This window comes from Anser anser (assembly GCF_964211835.1).
Source record: "Anser anser genome assembly, chromosome: 2".
Classification (NCBI taxonomy): Eukaryota; Metazoa; Chordata; class Aves; order Anseriformes; family Anatidae; genus Anser; species Anser anser.
The window spans coordinates 104,757,787-104,770,898 of record NC_139721.1 but is presented as its reverse complement, the minus strand read 5'-3'; the positions used below and the strand labels follow the sequence as shown (position 1 = coordinate 104,770,898).

Genomic DNA, 13,112 nt, shown 5'->3' with positions numbered 1-13,112 from the left:
AATATGTTTTACACAATTTGAATGTTCCATGTTTGAATGTTCCTAAGGTTATGGTTTGGTGATCAGGTGGATGTTCTACTCTATAGAGACAGCATATTTTACAGAAATAGTGTATTTAATCATTCTAACCACTGCCCAAATCCTTAATGAAACTGCAGTTCATAACTGTATTTGTATATGTACATAGAACTTCAAATTTAGCTTGAAACATCTATTCTATTATTCTACGTATAGTTTTAACTATTGGAAATTTCTGCTACTTACAAGTAGCAAAAATGTTCTCATCCAAATAATGAGGGAATTTCTGGGAAATATATATATTTCTTTTTCTACAATTTTTAAGTAATCAAAAATCTCCAAAGCAATCATATATGTGCAGAAACATCTAAGTCTCAATTCATTTTTCTTTGTTTAAGCAGTTACTTGTTACTGTTTTATCATGGCAGATAGATTATAGTGTTGTATTATATGTTGTAACATCTAATATGATGCAGCAAACAGTGTGCTTGATAGAACTTGTTTCCTTAAAAAAAAAAAAAGTCAAAATGAGATAGCAAAGTTACTCCATTGACATAGCACCTTATCCTTCAATAAACTATGTAGTATATTCCATAACCCCTATGTAGATTTAAGTTGACAAAATCTCATCACCTCCCCAAGATTTGCCCAGTTGTTTTTTTTGGAGTCTCTCATAGGCCTGAATCTGGACTGTTTTTTTCCCTGTATAATATTTTTACATGTAAGCAGCAGGTATACAGTTCTGTACATAATATGATACTATGTTAATTTTATTTTTTATACATTTTTAACTGGAGTGGATACACAACCTGCACACAATGCAAACAAAATCTTTGAAAGGTCATGGATAACAGGAGAGGTATCTGAGGACTGAAAGAAAGCCAGCGTCACCCCAGTCTTCACAAAGGGCAAGAAGGAGAATCCAGGAAACTACAGGAAACTACAGTCAGCTTTACCTTCATTGCTGGAAATATGATGAAATCACTCATCCTGGAGGTCACCTCCAAGCACATGGAGGATAAGAAGGTGATCAGGAATAGTAAGCATGGGTTCATCAAGGGGAAATCATGCTTGACCAACCTGATATCCTTCTATAATGCAATGACTAGCTGGGTGGATGAGGGGAGAGCAGAGGTTGTTGTCTACCTTGAGTTCAGCAAGGCTTTCAACACTGTCTCCCATAACATCCTCATAGGCAGGCTCAGGAAGTGTGGGATAGATGAGTGGACAGTGTGGTGGATTGAGGAGTGGTTGGATGGCAGAGCTCAGATTGTTGTGATCAGTGGCGCTGAGACTAGTTAGAGGCATGTAGCCTGTGGTGTCCTCCAGGGGTCTGTAGTGGGTCCAGTCCTGTTCAATTTATTCATCAATGACCTGGATGATGGAATGGAGTGCACCCTCAGCAAGTTTGCAGATGACACAAAACTGGGAGGAGTGGTTGATACACCAGAGAGTGTCAAATAACACATTCAAATGAATGTGCTTTAGCCTAATATTCTTAGACCCATACATAGTACTACCTTTCACACTATTAAGAAATCTCACTGCAATGATTGCTTTTGATCCTTTCTCCCTGTTAGTTCCAACAGCACTGTTTTTTCTTTCTTCTTCCTTTTCTTTCCCAAAATGGAGTTCTAGTACTCTCTGATCTGTAATTGCACAATGTTCAGGACAATTACGTTTTTTTTTTACACCAAGAAAGTTTTTACAATGACCTCTATGACTGTGATTTACCACGTACATTTCCCAGGTAGTAATTTCTGGTGAATATGATGAGTGAATATATGGAGAATATTTATTCCTTACAAAAGAATATAGGTGCAGAAGAACTTTACACAGGTAGTTTCTAAAAAAGAGTATGAAAACCAAAATATTATGCACTAGTGAAATTGTTTGCAAATAAGAAAGCATATAGATCAACTGAAAGGAATATTGAAAATAGATGAGGAAAATGTGTTGAGGAGGAACAATTTACAACTCTGCTCCTTTTCTTACAAGTCAGCCGTTTAAATATCCTAGTGATTTCAGAAAAGAAGACAAGCCCAGAGGTCTAATAGATTAACTCCACTGTGACTTAAATGATGTAGAAACAGACAACAAAGAAAATAAAACAGATTTATGCGAGGCTACAACAATGGATGACCTCTGAACAGCTCATGTTATAGCCTTCTCCTTAGTACCAGGCAAGCAATTTCAATGGAGAAGTGCTATAATAAAATCTTTCTCCCACACACCAATTATTATTAAACAGAAATACTTCTGGGGGAGAAGACACGGGCAAATAAGTCATCATGCACTTATATTTATTCTTAGATGTAAGTGTTTTGGCAATGCATACATATAGAAGCCTACAAAGCGTACTGCTGTGTAAAAAATAAAATAATAAAAAAAAAAAGTCAAGTTTCTGAAAAGATGAGAAAAGATTTTTTTTATCACCATTTCAGAAATTCATATATATCAGTCCTTGAAAATCCTCTAAGATATGAATAATCAGGAGCTTCATTTTATAGATACTGAATAAGATATACAGTGTGACCTTGGTAAAACAGAAGGCCTATAAGCGGCACAGTCTGTAAAAAGATCACCTACAAATCCATTATGTCATCATCCTTATCACCGGACCTACATTTTCTCTCTTATTAAACTTACTTCTCTCTTACTCAAAGGCAACTTGAAATACCAACAAAAGCAAATAGGCAGGGTATTATTCCTTAACACTGAGAAATTCTGTCTATGCTTAAACTGCAAAAGAAAATTTGCTGGGGACTACTACTCTTTTACACTGAGGACCCTGCATAGCACAGCTAGTGTCTACAAACCTTAAATCCTTAAATACCTTACCCTTCAAAATATTTTGGTGGCATTCAATCTGCTTGTTAGGAATTCTAGATAGCCTTAGCCCAAACTGCTTATGACTATGTTAATGATTGAACTGTATGGGCAATCATATGGCAGTGCTTTTGCCTTGACCTAACCCTCTTCAGCATGTTGATATTGATGCTGCCCGTGACACACATCCAGACAGATGTGCATAGCAGAGCCTTGAGCACTCCCCATTAATATTGTTAACAATACACTGTGTTTTGACAGATAATTGATTCTACTTAGGTTGATATGGTCACATAATTACTTAAGCAGATCAAATTATCCTAGACTGTTGGTTGACTGTACCTGCCATGAGTGACATTGCTTAAAAAAAAAAACAAACAAACAAACAAACAAACAAACAAACAAACAAAACAAACAGCCACTTTGAAGTGCTTAGTAATGTTTTAGCCATGTAGATTGTAGTTGAGGAAAGCCGCTTGCTGTCCTTGTGGCAGAGATGAATTATTAACTCCATATATATGCTGCTCAGCCAATTCAAGGAGCAAAATCGCTTGATAATGTCAGAGAAAACTTGCTTTAAAATACCTGAAGAATACATGTGTGTTTTTAACTCCACATGCTTTGGATAATTTCACTATGAAAGTGTATACTCATGATACATTTTCTTCCTCATCATGTCAGAATTGGTATCCTCAGGAATTATTTAGTCAGTCACTGGGAACATATTTGGCTGTTTTCATGAACAGAACATCAGTAACTCTTTCCCCTAAGCAAGACACCTGTAGACACCGGTCATGAATAAGATTATTTGCATTTACAGAAGATAATAGAATGGAGCTAAGACATTTGCTAAATATTTGGATTTTGAAGAGAGTGTTTCTTGCTAGAAAATTTTAAAAGGATTTTTTTCCTGTGGTGTTTATGTGCCTATTATGTAAAATTATGAGTTGAGAATTTTCATATTGATGATACATGTAAAGCATTCAATGTCAAATGGTGGCTAATGTAAAATTGTCCTGAATAATAAGGAAGTACCTCACTGCTGAACAGAAACTGGAAAGACAGATTCTTCTGTTATTTTTGTTTCATTTAATACCACATTTCCTCTCATTCAATAGATTTTTAAAAAATCTGCTAGTCTCTTAGTTTCAGTGATACCTTGGGACAGTAAGCTCCATAAATCACATATGTTGGATGATTAGTTCCTTTCCTTAGTTTTAAAATGTATTGCCTTTCAATTTCCATGATTATTTCCTTGTTCTTGTGTGATAAGTGGTAAATAGAAGCCACCATTTATCTTGTCAGCATAGTCCATTATTCTGCATCTCATATGCCTCCTACTTGTCTTCTCTCTGAAAATATGATAACTGTTTAGTTCAATCCCTCTTCACATAAAGCAATCCTAGTATCATTTACCATTCTGGCACCTTTCATGAAACCCATTCTACTTCTGCTAGGTCTTTCTTGATTCAGTCTCTTCTCATCTTTAATTCACACAAGAATATAAGAAGTGATTCATGTAAAAGCATTATGAGACCTTAGTCAACACTTAACTGAAAGGCCTCTATTTATCTAGAATCTGGGATTTTGCAGGAACAGTACCATTCCTTTCTAATTACGTTATCTTTCACATTCAACTTATTCTAGATACATAACACTAACAAATGTAATAAGGTCATGGTATTGTATTAAATCACTGCCCATCAGCAAGTTATTATCCCATGCAGCATCAATCCTTCACTGGCAAGCTAAAAGCAAAATGAACAGCTTCACCTCTAGATAATTCTCTTCTTCACAGCCTTCTTTATTTTATGTCCCTTTAATGTAAAAAACTACAACTGCGTTATTCTGCTAAAGCGTGGTAACACTTCTGGTCCAGACCATAAATGAACATACACTAAGACATCAGATCGAAACCAACCTCATCTGCTACTATATTCAGAACCAGTGCTCATCTTTAACTTTCGCACTAACTCTGAAATGGACATGCCCAGATTCTCATACCTGAGTCAAGGGAGAAATTCAATAACACTTTTAAGCTCCCAGAGTTTCAAGTTTTTTTCCACTTCTTCCAAAAATCATAGACCCATAGTCATATAAAGGGGCAGGTGATCTGTTTATACAGGCCAGGTGCTAGATTTAATTTTATCCCTCAAAGGTAGTCATCCAAGTGCCAGCTAAATGTAAGACCCATTTGGCAGACTCATCCAATAATCCACATCAGGTCAGTCTGAATTTAACCTCAGGTATGCTAGGATAGCATTTTCAAAACAACAATATGCAACACCACAAGGCACTGAGTAAAGCAGCTGAAACTTAATTTGGCATAATATATTGACACTCATATCTGACACTCATATCTGCAGAACTTTTGCTTGCTGATTATATTGATTCACCATTATACTTCTTCAACTAACCTGACTTAATAAAGGATTAGCCAATTTTGCTTAAATCTGAGAGTTTTCCATTGTAAAGTGCTATTTCAGGTACTAATGTGGGAAGGGAATAGTGCAATAGTTTCAATGAAGCATTCAGTCAGGACGAAGCATTTCAATTCCTTTTCAAAATCAACTTTTTTATTTCAAAAGAATTTTCACAATTTATAGCACAAGGAGTATGAAAAACAGAATCAAAGCTCTCATTTTCAAATTGACATGACTTGTTTTCAATGTTTTCATTCCAGAGAAAATTTTAAACATGTATATACACACACACTCACATAAACACTTCAGTCTTAATACAGTGGGATAATATTTTTTTTTTATGTGGAATTTTCAATTCAAAAGATTTTGAGTATTCATATAGTTTTATTGAAACTAGTGCATTATACTGGGATTTAGTTTGTTTACACTATGCAAATTAGCTCAATTTCTATTATATGGAAATTTATTATCAGTAATAGTACTGATACACTCATGCTCTGCTTAAGAATCCATGTGACCACAAAAGAAAGCTTTCAAGGGGTGTATAATTTATACAGTGACTTTGCGAATATTTATATACCTGGTCACCTTTCTTTACATAATTAAGCTTGCCATTCAAAGCATGTTAATTATTTTAGATAAACTCTTCAGCAAACACCTGCAAATACTGTTAAAGCTGCTGGTTATAGTTAAGCTTTGATTTTCACACTGCATAACACTTACTAAAAGAATTATCTCTTTCCAGATAGATGAAATGTGGATAGTGTTTCATCTCAGTAAAGAAAAAGGATGTGAATGGAGGCATGTTTCTTTTTTGTTGTTGTTGCTTTTTCATTGTTGGTTTCAAATTACTGATTAAATCACTGTTATTTTTTTTTAAATATGCATATTTTATTAAATAAAATTCCACCTAAGGAATCCATACAATGAATGTTTCAAACATTTTTTTCTATACGCTCATATCTACTTTTTAGTATTGTTATTTAATGGCCATAACTTTGCTTTGTTGTGTAGTAAAGCATAAAGCACATTTTCTTTTCACTGTCTTTTTCAAAACCAAATGTCATTCTTTGATATCAGCTTCAAATGACAAATTAAGAGATGGTAATGCTGGAGTTGATGTCATTGATTATTATGTATATAAAACCTTTTTTGTTGTAGGCTTCAAGGAATCATAAAAGATTCCCTACTGATATAGAACATGCTCTAGTTTTATATGTATTCTATGTCCAGGTCATGGTCAACTAACGATCTCAGCCATTCTATGAGGGGAGAATGAAAATCTCTCTTCACTTGTAGAGCTATGGGCTATCTATCAAATCTACACAATTTCCTCCAATTATACTGGTTCTGAGTATTTGCAAACATGCACTTCCCAAGAGAATTCAGAAAAACTAAATTGTAATTAATAAATATGCATTGTAATGTAAGAGTACTGGAATTTTCATGGTCTTGCTGCCTGTATATAGTAACTGAACATTCTAAGTACAATTTTGGCTCCTATGGCAATCTTAGTAGAGCTCCTATACTATGCCCTTCCTACATCTGTCAGTTGTACAGGTAAAAACTCTCAGAAGGAAGGTTTTCAAGGTGCTTTTACATTAAATAAATAAAGAAAGAAATAAACCAAAACCAAAAAACTCACATGCAAAATTCTTACCACCTCCCACATCATCCCCCCCATGCCCTCCCCCCAAAATCAGAAAACTTGTATGTATGAACTAGCTTTTTATATTTCTCTCACAAGAATAGAGATTCTTATAAGGTCTTCTGAAGTCAAAATCCAATATTTTATATATGTGCAGGAATCACTGCAATGAGTAATCATCAATCACTTCAACACCTTCTTGGTTTTAGGCCCCCTACATTTTTTCAGAACTTTTTTTTAGTAAAGTGGGCAAAAAAGGAGATATCTTTAGTGTAAGTATTTATGCCCTTTAAGCTTACATTCGCCTTTCCAGATCCTGACACTGAAACAGTCAGTGTCACAAGTCAGTGCTTACATTGAGAATATGTATTACCCCAGCTTTAGCTCCATATAATTCTTTTCTTTCATTATTGCATTCCCCTATACCATGTATATATACGCATATATATATTCATACTAGACACTACAAAGAATTTAGTGTTTACCTAACCCCTTCTACTACAAGCAGTCCTTTGAAATTAATTCTGCAGTTATGCAGGTTTCATAGTTTTTAAGATCATAAACTTCAGTTAAATGTTTAAAGGCAAGCACGGTATGTTACAGTGCACTCCGGAACACATCACAAACAAGCTGTGATTTCCACTGAGGCCTGTATATGCTAATGCTATATAATCATAGGTTCTGTCTAGAAAAATCATTTTTTAGACATAATGTAAGGTGTAATTATCACAGATATGCTCATGACCATGTTTTTGAAGGTAACTTAAGTAAACATAAGTAAAAAAAATGCAGCTAAATGAGACGATAAATGAGAAACAGGCACACGACTTAAGTATAGGGTGACAACACAATTTTTTTTATTTATTTATTTTAAGGACAATCAGATAAAATCCTAATTCCAAAACTATGCTACAATTCTCAAACTTGCTTCTACTATTGCAAAAATAACTCGATGGATAGAAGACCAACCAAAGTACAAAAAAAAAAATTTAAAAAAAAAATCTTAATATAGAAAATAGCATATCCAAAGCTAGTTTTTGCAAAGTTAAAAAGACAACCTGTAGGAAATATCACTTCAGAGTTTCAGAAGTGAAATTTGTTCCCCACGCTCTGGCTGCCTTGTAGATGCTTGGCCCCTGGGATGCGACATTCTAACTCCTGGCTGGTCAGTGGGTGGGAAGGCCAGGAAGTATGGCAGCTTGGTTATCCACCCACAACTGCTTCCTTTTTTTTTTATTTTCCACTAGAAAACTACTTAACACTAACTGCCACATCCCAGGCCAGAAAACACTTTTGTGAAATTCTGACCCTGTAAAAAGCAAGGAAATTCTGCAGGGATTTCTCAACTCTTGCCCATATAACTGTGGTATCTACACACCTTATGTTATAACTACTGGTGGTTAGCTGGAAGAAGTAATACTACTTGTTAAAATAAACCAGAGAGCTTCTATGCATTGTATGCTTTTCAGTTTGCAGGACAGTTTGTCACTATCAAGACTATTTCAAATGGATAGGAGAAGACCCCTTTAAAGACGTTTATAAAAATGTATACATAAATCCTATAAAACCAGCTACTGAGAGGATATTGCTAAATGGCTGCTTTACTATTTGTTACACTAGACATCTTCTGATAGTTTTACATATCACATAAATGTTTATTATCATAATTCAGAGACATTTCGTGCATCTTCTGAGATGTTTTTGAAATATGTTCAATTCTCAAGATCAGGATGATTAAATGATAGAAAGTAATGCAACATATTGCCTTCCAGGATAATTCACTGATCTAAGTCAAAGCTATAACTACAAATTTGACTCTCTGATACCTGAGCACATGGTGCTACAAAACATTTGTAGACATTCTACTGTCTGACCCTATCACATTAGCTCTTCTTGCTCTTCTAATTAAACATAAATTTATTAAAACAAAAACAAACGAAACCTACTTCTTTACACAGGTAATCACATTTAAAGATAAAAAGTTCTTTTGTTTAAGACTAATATGCAGTTTTTCTTTATATTCTCACAGCTTTATCAGATGATATAGACTTTTATTTTACTGCAATTTCCAAGCGTATGTCAAAAGATGTATTCTTGAAGGCTTCTTTTAATTTCTAAGTGGCAAATAGAAAGGGAGGTTGAGATCCTAATTGTTATTGGAATATTTGAAGCTGTTTCTATTGGGTTGCATTGGACATCCTGATTCTCTGTGTTTATCTTACAGTAAAGTTGACAGAAAGTTGGAGAAATGATGTGTTATTCCAAACCTGCATTGGAAATTAAAGGACAGAAGATTCTTCCTCTTTTGTTTCAATATCCACAACAGCAATCTTTCTTATTTTGAGGCCCACTTTCACATTGCCCTGTGCTGACCTGATTAAAGGAGACATTATTATTTGTTTACTTTGATCTGTTTGTGTTATCTCTGACTTGATCAAGTACTTTCAGTGATATCCTCCTTCTGTCAGAACATTTTGATGATCACAGACCTCATTTCCTGCCAGAAATCATATGAACTCTTATTCTTTGCAGCTTTATTTGTGCTATACACAATATGATTTGCTGTGGCAAGCTGAGTGTATTTGTGGTTATCAGATGGCTTTGCCTGAACTGAAGTAATAGATAACAGCCCTCCAAACAGCTGCTGCAGTACATGTAGCACATGTCCTGAAATCCCATAGGTTCAGAAAATGGTAGTAAAAAGTACACACTTAGGTATATATTCTATAACTTTCCTAATTGTGCATTCAATGGATGTATGCCTGCATGTGTTAATGTCCATCTATCAATGAGTTGTTCCAGGGCTTGCTTCCAAATTTCATCATTACTGAGGCATCACTAAGAGTATGGGATAATGGGATATTTCCCTGCAATGCTGCGCACAGGTACTGACAGCACTGGTATGCTGCAAGATTATACAACACACAGAAGATTCAGTGTGGAAGCTGATGGCATAGCTAAAACCAGCATTTCTGCTTTTTGCACTGTGGTAAAATGGGGTTTGAGTTACAGTAGTTTTTGGAAGTGGGTTTGGTTTTGTTTGGTTAGTTAAAAAATTAAAAAATAATTATATATATATATAAATAATAATAAAAGTTCTGAACAGTTTTTTTATCTTCTTTTGTCTCTTCTTCCTACTATCTAGAGATCAGAGTGGGATCTATCTAGGTAACATGCAGGACACAATAAAGTGTCCTCATGAACAACCCAAACTAATAGCACCTATCAGAGAATATACAGATTCTCATGGGACAGGAATAATTTACTGTTGATGAAAAGCTAGATGGAATGCAGGCAAAATATGCATGATTTTTCATGACCCTATAGAATATTTTTACATGATACCGTATCCATCAAATCTAAGGGATTCCAGTGACATTGACATTTTTAATGATACTTTCATATTGTTGTAGGATTTTTCAGTTTACACATGCTTAAAATACAAGTGCCCTTAAATCCATCCGAAAGAAAGAATTACTATGTGCAGTTTAAAGATGAGGGAGAGAGACATTTAAGTTATAAGCTGGTCTACTATTGTTCAGGTACATAAAATAATGATCCTTTTTTCCCCTCAATTTTGCACATTGAACAAGACAGATTTATTTATAAATCATCTCATCCAGAAGTCAAAACTAAGTAATTTGGGGAGAGGGGGTGTTCTTATTTTTCATTTTTATGGGTTTATGGAAAGGAAGAAAACAAGCCAAGGAAACCAGAAAGCACAAGTACTACATACTTTCCCCACTAACACTAGAAGAGGCTTGTGAGGTACTAATAGCTACTGGTTAATTGACTATAATTTACTGTTGAATCAAATCTGCAACTGTCCTGCTGTCCAGAACATCTTGCCAGCTAACATAGGTAAAACTGTACTAATCCCAGCAGCAGGTGTTTAATAAAGATCAGATAATGTCTGTTCTGCCAGGTTCTCTTCAAGAACTTGCCACAAAGGTATCACTGCAACAATTTTAATTACTGACGATTTACTAGAGCTCAAAGGAAACATAGCCACTTGGACAGTTGGTTCAAAAAAATAAAAGACAGCCTCACCTACAAGACCAATGTAATGGTGATTTTCTCCTCAGGTGAAACTCCCCTTCCTAAACACTACGATTCCAGCTTTCCATCAAAGGAAATTCTAAAAGCACTTCCTTACAGTAAACACTGACCTGGGCATTCCAGGTAGAAAAGATTTATGTTATCTTTCTTTGTTGGGGATTACCATATCTGGTTTTAGTCATTAATCCTTAAAAGTGATATATTTATTAGCATTTCATTCTTTGCCTGTTAAATAACTTTCTGTGATTTACTGAGCTATTTCAAAAGCTCAGGGTATATAGAAGTGTTTGTTTGTTTGTTTGTTTTCTTTCTGTTTTTGTCATGCTTTTTGACAGGTGTTTGTAAAATTTTGAAGAACAAACTTACTAGTAAATTCAGTCTCAATTCAGTAAATAGTTTTGTCATCATAAATGGAAACAAAAACTAAAACTCTGTAACATTTTAGCTTTGGTCTGAGTCAACTTTTATAAAAAGTTATTCTACATATTTTCGCAAAGATGACTTACGTTGGTAACCTAAAGCAAGACAATTTATGCCTGGTTTTAACTCCTATGAATCAGGGTTCTTTAGGGGAAGAGGAAGAGAAAAATTGATTTCATTCCTCTTTGAAGAAAATTTATTTTTATTTTATTTTATTTTATTTTATTTTATTTTATTTTATTTTATTTTATTTTATTTTATTTTATTTTATTTTATTTTATGTTATGTTATGTTATGTTATTTTATTTTATTTTATTTTTTAAATGCAACAACTTCAGCAGTACAGTTTCTAAGAAATACGTATGTGAATATTCTGTTGATGACTCATTTGTCTACTATGATATTGGAGTAGCATCTTGAGCTTGTTCCTAAAACAGGCAAATTTGGATTTTAAATCCACATTTTTCTGCATTGCAATTAAATATTCAAATAGCTGGGCAAAGGACATGATGGCATCTGCTTCTCTCGTATTTTGTGAAGAACACACATTCTCAAAAGTATGGAACAGCTAAACTAAAAATAAAATAACAGCAATCAGTTAATCATACAGCATTAGCTGGGAGTGTTTCCAGGGGTGACAGACCTGAATGATTTTCTCATAGGTTCACACAAGTTTCAGATTTCCAGGTGAAATTCTTCTGTTGAACTATTCCAGATGAACATCTGGGGTATCCCTGTTTCTTCTTAAAGAGGAAAGCATGCTGCTGATGGTAAACAGGGGGTAGGGGGCAACAAAGCTACATATACAAGAATTTTGCGCTTATGATTTACTGTTGAGTAGCATTGTCAGGAAAATAATAATAATAATAATAATAATAATAATAATAATAATAATAATAATGTGGAAGAAAAAGGCTATTTAACATTATTTTATTATTTATACAAATTTTTATGGCATTTGACACCTGGAGGCTTCAAAATGCTCTGCAAAGAAAGGTAAATATGAGTATGTTGTGGCCCTCTGTTTAGGCTCACTCAATAAACAGGATAAAAATTAGTAGGATAGAAGATGTTGGTGATGCCCAACATATCCCATATGCAATCAAATCATACCATTGTGGGAGCTATTGCAGCAATATACACAGATAATTTATATAAGGCTGGATTTAATTATATTTCAGCATCTTTTAATAATTTCTAGTTATTAGAAGGATGGAGTAAAAGCCAGTACAATGTAACCACAAGCTAATCCCCTGGGAAGCATACTGTTTTGGGAGCATTCTCCAGTTATTGCATCAACTTAATTAAGGTCTTACCAGGAGAGGGCTCTCCAGTTTGGTGCTCTATTTTCAAAACACGGTATGTTAATTATTTAAAGCATTACAAGAATTATGAGTAAATTCTCTGTACCGAAACATTTGGACAACACCTGCATTCTTCCATTGTTAAAAGCCACAGAAAGCAAAACATTTTATTTATTTATTCCATGCATCATTGAAACAGCATTTTCTCGGTCAATCACACTACAGTTTGGGTCTTATAAGTGGTATAATAAAAAAACAATGAAGTGTATTGCTCTTTTATGAGGTCCTTAGCTGCAGAACCTTCAAACATATAATCTTAATAATTTCAACCCGAAACCACTACTTCATTTGTATGGTGATCATTTCGCTTTTGTATATAACATTAATACTAATGTTATACAGATTTTTTTT

At 34.3% G+C, this 13,112-nt stretch overlaps 1 protein-coding gene and 1 long non-coding RNA gene across 4 annotated transcripts in view; one reads left to right on the top strand and one right to left on the bottom strand.

The window, feature by feature from the left end:
- Window positions 1–10,031, top strand: part of LOC310895520 — a 44,857-nt gene extending 34,826 nt beyond the window's left edge. Inside the window, exon 3 of the long non-coding RNA XR_014580751.1 lies at window positions 9,143–10,031. This is a non-coding gene — a long non-coding RNA (uncharacterized lncRNA). The remainder of the gene's footprint in view (window positions 1–9,142) is intronic.
- CNTNAP2 (contactin associated protein 2) overlaps window positions 1–13,112 on the bottom strand; it is a 1,168,055-nt gene that overhangs the window by 1,026,587 nt on the left and 128,356 nt on the right. The window lies entirely within an intron of this gene.